This window comes from Ursus americanus, chromosome 1 (assembly GCF_024610735.1).
Source record: "Ursus americanus isolate L20-20 chromosome 1, mUrsAme1.1.p, whole genome shotgun sequence".
NCBI classification, from domain to species: Eukaryota; Metazoa; Chordata; class Mammalia; order Carnivora; family Ursidae; genus Ursus; species Ursus americanus.
This window is the reverse complement of record NC_142127.1, coordinates 20071292-20083748: the sequence shown is the minus strand read 5'-3', so window position 1 is coordinate 20083748 and position 12457 is coordinate 20071292. Positions and strand designations below refer to the sequence as shown.

The following is a 12457-nucleotide window of genomic DNA, read 5'->3' as shown; positions in this document are numbered from 1 at the left end:
CTTGTCAAATTCATTTTTCAATTGTATCTTTAATATTTTGTTTTTTCTATATACATGATGATGTGAAATGTGAATTATGACCATTTTGTTATTTTTCCTAAGCCCTATGCTTTTTTCTTCTTGCCATATTGTAGTAGAGAGGAATTTTCACAATGTTGTACAGTGTTAGGTAGAAGTAGTAATAATGGACATCTTCATCTTGTTTTTCCTGTCACAAGGAAAATTCAAAGTTCACTATTAAATGGAATGTTACATATAATTTATATTTTATATAAATTACATTTATAATGTATAAATATATAATTTATATAATGTTATATATTATATATGATTTATATATATGATGTATAAATATACAAATTATACATATATATTATATCTATTATATATAATGTTTTATATATAGTATACATTTTGGTTTCAAGTTTTTATTTAAATTCTAGTTAGTTACATATACGGTAATATTGGTTTCAGGAGTAGAATTTAGTGATTCATCACTTACATATAGCACCCAGTGCTCCTCACAAGCTGGAGCTTACATACACAGTGAAGTGCAATATTAAGTATTCAACCGAACTAACGTTTACATGTGTGTATACTTCTGAAGCCACCACTGAATCAACCATCACAAATCCTGGTACAGTACAGGTATCTCAGGATGCTCAGATGTGGCCTCCTCCCATTTCTACCCAGTGTGTCTTGCTTAGTGACTAAACGAAAATGGTGCTAAATGGGTAAGGGAGTTCACTGGTGAAATTTAAACATTATTTTCTGGAGCACAGAGTATGATGAGAAATGTGAAGGTTACATTTGCAGGACAAAGGTAGGATTCAGCCTTTTTTTTTTTTTTTCTTCCTCAGAATTCACTTTTCCCTTCTCTTCTGTTAAAAACATCTGGCTCCATGCAAAGTCCCATCGCTACTTTATCATCTTGAGATGATAGCAGCTCAGTGAAACCTAAAACACTGCTCTTTGTTCTTCATATGTGACAGCAGGAAAAAATATAGTGAAGGGTGGGAGAAAAATGAATTAACCTAAAATATGTATGTTGGAGTTCTGATCTCAATTAAAATAGAGTCACAAAAGAATTGAGCACACTAATACTAAGAAAAAACTTTAAAAATTATATACCTTTTAAAGTCATGAAAGAACTACTGGCACAAAGTCTAAATAAAATAATTTTTGAAAGATGATGGCCCTTCAGAGATGAGAAAGACCAGCAACGTTCTTTATTTCTTAATGCAGTTGTTGAGTCTATAGAAAAAAAGAAAATGGGTGCAAAAGTAAGACCATTATAGACAAAGGAACATTAAGGAGAAGTCAGCTGAGATTTTTGCCGCTGCAATTTGGCTGACGCAGCTGCTAACCAACTCTCCACATAAGACATCTGGGCAACGGAGCGCTGGTCCTAGAAAATTGGAGGCTGTTTGGAAAATGAAGAAAAATTGTTTAATTTCTCTTTGATTAAATTTCAAAGCCCTGCTGGAGGGCAGGGCCTAATCTCACTGTGGAAAAACTACAATACAAACCACCTAACCTACAGATTAAAGTAAGATAAAAGTACCTAACAGCATAACAAAGGAGTAAGGCAAGTCCTTTCTGGAAGAATTTATTATCCACTTGAGTCTCTACTGCTATTTTATACATGCAATACAGGACACACAAAAATAATTTAGAGGGACACCTGGGTGACTCAGTCAGTTAAGAGCCTGCCTTCAGCTCAGGTCATGATCCCAGGGTCCAGGGACCGAGTTTGGGCTCCCTGCTCAGTAGGGGGTCTGCTTCTCCCTCTCCCTCTACTGCTCCCCCTGCTTGTGCATGTGTGCTCTCTCTCTGACAAATAACTAAAAAAAAAAAAAAAAAAAATAGAAGGCCTGCAAATGGCAGGTCAATGTGACCACAATAAAAAGTAAAAAGTCCCAAGAAGCAGAACCACAGATGACACAAATGCAGGAATTAATAGAGTAAAAAATAAAAATTATAAACAAGTAGTTTAGAGGAAAATGTGGATGAAATGGTATAAAGATGAAGAGTTTAAGCAGAAAAAAACAATTTTAAATCTAAAAATTATATTTGAAATGAATTCATTTGATTGGCTTAAAAGAAAACCAATTAACTTCAAAGGTCACTTGAAATTAAACAAAAGCACAGAGAAAAAGAAAGATAAATTTAAAAATTGGGGATTAGAGCCTTTTAAGAGACTATCAAAGTTTCCATTTACGTGTAGTAACAAATAATTAGAAAATAAAATTGAAAGATATAATTTACAATAGCAGCCAAAAAAGCATAAAATGCTTAATTTTAACGACATATAAGAAGTATACGTTGAAAATTGTGCAAGAAGTTAAAGGTATAAAGTTAAAAGTAGAGATACTGTTGTCATAAATTGAAAGTCTGAATATTAAGATGTCATTTCTCCTGAAGCTGATCTATAGAATCACATTTAACCCCTTCCAAATTCTAGTGGGTTTTTATTTTAGAATTTAAAGTGGAGGGGCGCCTAGGTGGCTCAGTCGGTTAAGCATCTGCCTTCAGCTCAGGTCATGATCCCGGGGTCCTGGGATCGAGCCCCACATCGGGCACCCTGCATGGCAGGGAGTCTGCTTCTTCCTCTCCCTCTACCTCCCCATCCTGCTTGCACACTTTTGCTCTCAAATCTTAAAAAAAAAAAAAACAACAAAACCAAAAAACTTAGAGTTGATTGTTTATAAAAATTAAAAACCTTAGAATAGATACATAATTACATATTAATATATTTTAATAATCCTGTATGTTACATGTTAAATAATTAGAATTAGAATTCTAAAATTTAAAGTCCATACATAATTGTAAGTATATATTTTATACACAAATTGAAAGAAGAGCCAAGGCAGTCTGGAAAAAGAAAGAAAAGGCTGATGTACCATATTTCAACATTTAGAATAAAACTACATTAATTGAGCCAATGAAATATTAGCATACAGGTGAGAAAATAGAGTAGTGGAACAACAACAAAAAGTCTAGAAATAAACCCCTATATGTAATTACTTGATTTTGACAGAGGCACCAATGCAGTTCGGTAAGGTAAGGGTAGGTTTATTAAATTAAAAAAAAAAATTAGGGCTCCCCAGAGAAACAGAACTGATTGGATATGTGCATATATGTGTAGATAAAAGGAAATTTATTATAGGAATTGTCTCCTGCAGTTCTGGAGTCTGTTTCACAATATGCTTCCCCTGCAAGCTGCAGCACCAGGAAAGCCAGTGACATAGTATAGTCTAAATCTTAAGGGTAGGTGCTTGTTTAAGTCCCAAAGTCTAAAGGCCCAAGAATGAGGAGCTCCATGGACTTGAGTGCAATAAAAGACGGATGTCTCAGCTCAAGATAAGAGAAAGAGAGGATTAATTCTTCCTTCACTTTTTCTATTCAGATCCTCAATATATTGGATGGTGCCCACCCACATTGGTGAGAGTGGATATCTTTTTTTTTTTTTTTTAAGGGTCGGGGGAAGGGCAGGGGGGGAGAAAATTTTAAGCAGGCTCCATACCCATCACGGGCCTGATGTGGGGCCCCAGCTCACAATCCTGAGATCATGACCTGAGCTGCAATCAAGAGTCAGATGCTTAACGAACAGAGCCACCCAGGGGCTCCATCGGTGGATGTCTTTAGCATTTTGATTCAGTAGACTGAATAATGTCTTACAGATAAATCCTCACAGGTACACCCAGAAATAATGTTTTACCAGCTAGTTGGGCCTCCCTTGCCCAGTCAGGTTGACATACAAAATTAATCATCACAACAAATATTGCTGGAGAAATTAGATATCCAAATGGGGGGGGTTTATAAAATTTGTCACTATTGATCCCCCCACCTTATCCCTTGCACCAAAATTAATACAAGATGGATCATAAGCTTAAAAGTCAAAGATAATATTTTAAGCTTCTAAAAGGAAACAGAGAAATATGGCATAGGCAAATATTTCTTAATCAGAACAAAAAAGATGCTAAGCATAAAAACAACGTGACTTATAATCTCCTATATGCCAAAAGACAAAGTTAAGGAAGTAAAAAGACAAATCACACACTTGGAAAGTATCGTTACAAAACCTGTATCTGACAAAGGATTTACATCCAGAACATATTTTTTAAAAAACTACAAATTATTAAAATGCTAACTTTTTTGTTTTTTCAAATAACCAAATAATTTGGGCAAACACTTCAGAAAATGAGATATCCCTGTGGTCAATGAGCATATGAAAATGTTCTCAATGCCATGACTATAATACAAATTACATTTACTATGGGACTTTAAAATTAATAACAAACACCATACATACAAACCAGCTAATGTTAAACTCCAAAGGTTTGTAAGGATGTATAGTAACTAGAACTCCCGTATTGAGAGTCTAATATTGTACAACCACTTTGGAAAACTGTCTGCTAGTCTCTGGTAAATACCAAATTTTGATCATATGAACCGGCAAAACTCTATGACAATGCACATCTTGCACAAGAATCTTCATTAACATTTAACTTACAGAAGTTTATCACTGGAAAGAACCTGAATTTTAAGCAATAATATATTGGGTCAATAAATTGAGGGCTCTAAGACCTCTAAACATACTAATCCCCAGCTGCTATGAACAGGAAGCAAAAATTTGTTAGGTGATTTGGTGAAATCTAAGAGTAATCCTACCCTGCAATGGACTGAACATTTATCTGCCCAAAATGTAGATGTTGAAACCTAATCCCCAAGGCAATGTTATTTGTTGATGGGGTCTTTGGGAAGGGTTAGATCGTGAGGGTAGAACTCTCATAAATAGGATTAATGTTCCTATAAAAGAGGCCCGCAAGATCTCTCCCACCCATTCCTCTCATGTTGAGATCAAAGTGAAAATATAGCTCTCTAGGGGATGAAAGGTGTAGCCTAGGGAATATAGCCAATGGTATTATAATAATGCTGTATGGTGATAGACGGGAGCTACACGTGCGGTGAGTAGAGCGTTGCATAGAATTGTTTTTTATTTTTTAATTTTATAAAACATTTTATTAGAGAATTTCAGAATATTTATTGTGAATATACACAATATACCCAAGGGAAACCCTTTCAAGCGCAGAAGATTGCAGCTCCCCACTGCATGAAACTCTTTTTTCAAGGTACCTTTTTCAAGACTATTAATTTGTGAATATAGTTTAGTAAAAACAGCAAGGGTTTTTTTTGTAAGAAATACTTTGAGAGGGAGTTTATAATAGGTTCTGGGGTTATTTCCAATTATAGTGTTTTTATTTTTTCCCCCATGGGTCAAATAATTTGTGTTATAATATTTTAATTTTTTTACATTTTATTATTTTTATTTAAATTCCAGTTAGTTAACATACAGTGTAATATTAGTTTCAGATATACAACATAGTGATTCCACACTTCCATGTAACATCGTGCTCATCACAAGTACACTCCTTAATCCTCCCACCCACCTCTCTTCAGTTTATTCCCTATCATTAAGACTCTGTTTCTTGGTTTGCCTCTCTCTCTTTTTTCACTTTTCTCATTTGTTTTCTTTCTTAAATTCCACATTATACCTTCTGTCCCTCTCTCTTTTTCTTCCTCTCAGACCCCAATAATTCTAATACTGTTTTGCTTTATGGTATTGCTGATTTCTTGATGCCTCCCCTCATGGTCCTTTAGTTGTTTCTCTTTCCCTCATCTTCTTTCCTTTCCATCATCTCGTCTTCTATGTCACTGACTCTCTCTTCTGCCTCATTTACCCTAGCTGTTAGAGCACCTATTTTATTTTTTTATTTTTATTTTTAATAATATTTATTTTGTTATATTAGTCACTGTACAGTACAGTACATCCCCAGTAGAATTGTTGAATAACTATACACCTGAAACTAATGTAACATTGTCAGCTATACTCAAAAACAAACACAAAAAACAAAACAAGCTTATCAAGAAAGTGGGCTCTTACCAGACACAGAATTTGCTAATGCCTTTATCTTGGACTTCCCAGAACTGTAAGTTCATACGGTTCCCAGAACTGTAAGAAATTTCTGTTTATAAGCCATGCAGTATATATTTTTGTGTTACAGCAGCCCAAACAGACTAAGATATACCCCCACATTTTATTTTACAACCCATTTGTGGGGGAGATGATTGCTGGTGGACAACTTGAAGGGGCTCCTTTTGACCTTGAGGCAATCTCCCAAATGTTGCCATCCGTTAGCAATTCCACCTTCAACAGAGTCAGTTTTGTGTGGGATGTGGAAGCACGGGGTTAGACTTCTGAATTTAGTGAGCCTATTGTGACACTTCACGTGTGTAAAATGAGTTCTCTAGTCCCAGGTAATATTGTGCGGAATACCTTACAAATGATAATTCTGTAAGTCCGTTAGTAGAGGTGCTGGAAAATGTAATTGATAGTGGATTCAACCCAGAGTATATTTCTATCTTTGTGAGATCAACCCCTTTTTCCCTTCTATGAAGAAAGGTCCAGTATAAACAATCAGCCATCTGGTGGCTATCTGGTTTCTGGAACTGGTGACACTTTGGTCTCAAATTGGTCTCTGTTATTAGCAGGTTTTGCACTCAACAATGATAATCTTTTGCAAGAGAAAGTACTGGCTATTGAGCTTTGTATAGCCTCCACCCCTGTTCTCAGGGCCTCATTATATATGAGCTCATTGAGCAAACACCAGAGTGCCTGGGGAAAGAGGCTGGCATCAGAGAATGGATCTTATGCATTAATTATTAAGAGTGTCTACTGTTGTGGATATTCTTGATAGGCATTTATGTAGAACAAGGATATCTTTATACTCTGTGCCAAGATATTCATCAACTTACTTCACTTAGACCTGTTGTCACCAGTTTTCCAATTTTAAGTCCCTGATTTACCAGCCAGCATATAATATCACCTATGAATTAGTGTCACTATTTACCATGGGTCATCTGTATCTTATGTAAGTGAACAACCAGCTCACTGGGAAGATACCCATCACCACTGTCTTTCTCTTTTCTTCATTTCCACCTAGTGAGAGAACACCATGTTGATTTATTCATAATCTAGATCTTTCCTTTTTTTCCTTTTCATTAACTCATTTACAGCACTTTGCATGAGGTCATACTGGGATGAAGAAGAGACAGTGAAGCAGCAGGAGGACACTGAAATCTCAACCACGGTGCATTTTAATCCATACATTCAGGACCTGCTAGTGCTGGATTGCATGCTATTTCCACTTTATAATACAATTACTGCTGAAAATGTTCCAATTTTATGATTTGGTAAATTATACAACACCAAGTATATAACAAGTACATAACAAGCCATTTAGATTGCATAAATACTTAGTGCCCTGTAGTCATGTGTTGAGTTTCTCCTGGTGCCCAGTAGCAAATCAGGGGCTGCTTTTCAAATGGAGTATAGTTGTTCGTTGAGGAGAGCAAAGAGGACACGAATGAACTCCAAAGTTCTCAGGGTCTGCACTGTGGTTCTCCTAGGGGGGCTTGCTAGATGTTTCATAAGCATCTCTCTAGCACAGATACTTCCAAAACAGTATGTCTGTGGGTCACAAGTCCCAGGGACAGTGCAGCCTGTACGAGCTGCAGAGATTTTTGGTGCCAGCCCCACCCAAATCAGGAGTCTTCCACTTAACCCAGGAAACACCTTGAAACAATGCGCCTTAATAAAGGATACTTAGCCCGAAATCTAGAGTATCACCACAATTGGATCTTTTTCACTGATGAGCAGGGCAAAGTACAGCAGTTTTGTTTTGTTTTGCTTTGTTTTTAATTTATAGGAGATATCCCAACATGTTGCGGATCAGTGGTTCCAGAAATTTCAACATGGCAGGCCTCTGACCGTTCATAGGTATTGCCCACTGTCTGGCACACATGTATTACTTTGTACTCTTTAAGTACAATGAGGAAAGGTTGTCAGTATGATGACATAATGTTTTTTTTGGATATCAGGAAAATCAAGCTCTTTGGAATATATAATGGACCAAGAACAGAAGGGTTATTATGGTCCAGTGACAGGATAATAATAGTATACCTTTGCCAACATGTGAAGATAAACAGCTTCTAACTTTGCTCATACCAATAAAAGGAAAACTTGCCAAGTTAATATCTGTATACTAGGTGCCAAGGACTGTGTTGTTTTGCTCCAGAAAAATACCACATCCAGAAAGACCGCCGTAATTAACATCACTATCTAATTAAGTTTGTGCTGATGTATACTAGAAGACCGCTGGCTTTTGCACTGTTCAAATAAGACAAAAGGGAATTCCACGTACCAGAAGATGATATCTTGAGAACCACTAAGTTAGAAAGACACCCAATTGTTTACCTGAACCATAGAACAAGGGATATTATGGTCGGTAGGGTCCTCGAAGTGTGATCCCCAGATTAGAAGCATCACTATCAATTACAAACTTAGATGTGCAGATTGGTGGGCTCCACCAGACACCTAGAGGCAGAGACTTTGGGGGGCTGGAGGGGAGTGCCCTGCAATCTGTATTTTAGCTAATCTTCTGGGTAACTCTAGGGTATAGTAAGGTTTGAAAACCACTGTTCTCTTTACTTATTAGACTAAGTCTTCATTCTTGGACAGGGTGCATCCAGCACAGGATGTGTACGAGCTCTCACTGGACTCATTGTGAGATAATGGATCAGAGTCAGAAGTTTACCTATCACCTGACCTTCATAATTCTTCTCTTTGATCTTGTGAAACGTAGTAATGTTTTCAGTACCTAGGGATTTGCATCAGTGAATAGCCAGTACCTAATTATGTCCCAAAGTCCAGAATTATGTGTGTATGTTTCCATTTCTGTAGTGCAAAAAGATGATGGCAAATGGCCACAGGTATCTCTGGGGAAGACTTGAGCTATGATTTATAATGTACTAGTTACATTGTAGATCTCCTTTCCTATCAAGGGGCTCTAGATCCATAAATTAGCCTAAGTCTGGGTATTGTGTAAGAGATCACAATTCTCTAATATTAGTTAGCCAGATCTGTGCCACCGATCTAGAATTTGTCTTTCTATATATGTAAAGCAGTGCCATGAAGACCTTCCCATCTATATCTAGGGACCTTGTGGTCAATTAACAATCACCACAGATCCTTATGGATTCAAATATTCTGATTACCACTCTGTCCCTGTGAATTTTTGTGAAAATTGTTCCCAATTTCCATTGCTGATTTTAAAGTACAGCAGCCTGAGCTTTCCCATGTAGAATCTTATTATTCTCTTTAAAGACAGGGAACCTAATTCCATTGCAGCATTATTCACCATCATCTCTGGTCTACAGAAGTCAGCCACCGCAGAACTTATTATGGAAACTGGAGCTCTCTTTTCAATGCATTTTTAAAAATTTTTCTTTTAGTTTTATTGAGACATAATTGGCATACAGCACTATATAAGTTAAAAGCATAGAGTATAGTGACTTATATTGCAAAATGATTACCACAGTAAGTTAATATCCAACACCTCATATAGATACATTTAAAAATTTTTTTCCTTTTTCTATTGCTATTTGTCTAACTTCTCATTTTGTTCATGTGTTGTCTTCCTAATTCTGTTTAGTTGTCTGTGTGTGTTCTTTAAGTTCACTAAATTTCCTTAAGAAAATTATTCTCAATTCTCTGACAGCTCATCGATCACCATTTCTTTAGGATCAGTTATTAGAGCTTTATTAGTTGCCTTTGGCATCATATTTACCTCCTTTTGAATAATCCTCGATTCCTTACACTGGTACCTTTGCATCTGAGTAGGCAGTGTCTTGTTCCAGGCTTTATGGGTCCGTTTGGCAGAGACATTTCTTCACCAGTACGTTCAACTTAGGGTTCTGGATACAGTCAGCTGGTAACATCGTAGGGTAGGTGGAACCTGCTATCAGGATCTATTTTTGGGAAACGTTACTGCCTAAGTTCTGAGGTCGATGGGGGTGAAGCTGCTGGCTGACAACAGCTAAATGGGACAATTGGCTTGGTTCCCTGCCCAAGCAAGGCTGTAGGATGGGTTCTATATCCATTGCTTGGATTCTCTGATTAGGATTCCTAGATGGCAGGACTGGGTACTATACTCAGCAATAGATGTGGCTATGAATTAGCTTCCCTGCCTTGTTGGGGCAGCAGAACAAGCCCCAAGGCCTCTATGGCTCATTGTTTGGGGACCAGAATCAAGCAAGTCTGAATATTGAATTCCCTGGCTAGACAGAGCCACCAATTTTGCTGATGGGGAAAGCCATGGGCTCTTTTCTCTGTTCAAGTTTCAACTGTAAGCAAGGCTGTAGGATGGGCTAGACTGCTTCCCCTGTGCTCTATTTAGATTACCTTGTCAGGCAGACACAAAGCTGTATTGATCTATGGGCAGGGCTAGAAATTAGTTTTTCTGCCTAGGCGGGGCCCCCATACATGCCCCAAGGCTAGCAAAGGTCTTCTTTAGGGATCAAATTAGACAGAACTACACACTAGTTTCCCTAGCCTAGTGGGCCATTATCCTAGCACTGCAGACAGGTAGAGTTGTCAGCCAGGTTCTCTACTCAAGTGCCACTGTAATCAGAATTTCAGAATGGACTACATAGATTCTTGGGAGCTCCTGGTTAGAGATTTTCTGGTCAGGGCTGGAGGCTGTATTTATCTTTGCACAGGGCTATACATAAGCTTCTCTGCCCAGCTGGGACTGCAGAAGAGGCCCCAGGGATGGCAAGGCTCTTTGGGAATTAAATCAAGCAAAACTTCATTTTAAGCTGCCTGAACAGATGTGGTCACTGTCTTCATTCTGCAGATGGAGAGCCACTGGTCAGCCTCTCCACTAAAGTGCCACTATAATTCGAGCTGCTGAGTAAGCTGCCAACATTCCCCAGACTTCTGACTAGGTATCCTGGTTGTCAGGGATGGAGGATGTTTTCAGCTGTGGGCAGGACTACAGATTAATTCCCCTGCCTAGGAAGTGGGAGCACAGAACAGGCCCCAAGGCTGGCAAGACTTTTTGGGGGGGAGCTAATCAGACAGACTTATGCACCAAACTCTTTGGCCAAGCAGGGTTGTTGACTAGGCTCACCGCTTGAGTGCTGCTGGCCTAAGCAGTTTCTCAGGAACTCAGGGCTGGCTCTCTGGTCAGGTGGGTGGAAAGCTATCTTAAGCAGTGGACAGGGCTATGAGTTCACTCCCTTTCCCTTCGTAGAATGGCAGAACAAGCTATAAGTTTGGCAACACTCTGTGTTTGGGTCTTGACTCAAACCAAACTGTGCCCCAAGTTCCCCAGGCCAATGGAGCCACTGGCTTTGCTGTGTGGGATGATCATTACTGCTTGCCAGACTCTCTGCTCCAATGTCTTGGGCTAAGTAGCTCACCAGGTGTCCCAACCAAGCTTTCTGGCCAGGTGGGGCTGGGAGCTATACTCATCATTGCACGGGGGTACGACTTTGCTTTCCTGCCCCAGTGAAGGGACCAACCAAGTTCCAGGGCCAGCAGAGCTCTTCCTTTAAAGTTCCAATCAGGTCGACTTATACACCATCAAGCATCCTGGTTAGGTTTGGCCACCATCTTGACTCTGCGGTTGAACAAAGCTGCTGGTTGGTACTACTACTTGTGTGTTGCAAGAAAGAACTTAGTATGCCAAGTTTTAAGTGTCGGTTACCATGAGCCCCTCTCCCCTTCTCCATCACCATTCAATTCCTAGTAGTCAAGGCCTGCCGATTCCTCCATGATCTCCATGAGGAGAGACCAGAGTGAGACTCCCAACAAGCAACCCAAAATGGTGGAGGAGCTAGATGTCCACCCTGGGCTCCTTTTTACCACTGGAGGAACTATAGACTCAGGGGAGCCCTCTTTGGTGAGAGGTCCTGTGGTTAGTGTGTAGCCTCTCCACTTAGCCTCGCAATGCATTCTTTCTCTGTCTCTGTGGTGTGGGGAGGGGAGGTTGCTTCAGCCCCAACCCCATGCTTCCAGGATTTTCACAGGGCATCCATAAATAGTCGTTCTTGTGAGGGGGAGTGAAGTCAGGAATGACCTATGTTACCACCTCGGTGAAATTACTTGCCTAGTTTACCAGTGCATTTCTTAATGCCTTGGTAAAGGCATTATGCTCTGAAACTTTCGTGAAAGCAAAGTTAATGAGTGACTGAGCAGGTTCAAAGTAGTTCCATTCAAACTCTTCATCTCCTTGAGCTTTTGTCCTGTTCTTCTGGAGCATGTTTAATCTACCATTGACTCCAGGCTTAAATTAGCCAACCTAGATGTCTATTAATAGGATTCCTTAGGTGTTTCAATGTAACACATTAAACCATAAATTCTAGGTGACAGTATCCATGGCAATAAACTTGGGTTAATCAAGTCTCCTACTTTCCATTTTGGGTCTAATATCACTAGAATCTACTCACATGAATGCTCCTCAGATTCCTACCTGAACAAATTTGGTGAATATTTTCATTTTTTTCACTGGTCTGTACTTCACACTGGTATCTAATTCTATGAGTCTAC

At 38.8% G+C, this 12457-nt stretch overlaps 1 protein-coding gene across 3 annotated transcripts in view; it reads left to right on the top strand.

Moving 5' to 3' along the window:
• The window catches only part of LOC123782474 (uncharacterized), a 604024-nt gene that overhangs the window by 488254 nt on the left and 103313 nt on the right, over window positions 1-12457 (top strand). The gene's annotated exons all lie outside the window — the stretch shown is intronic.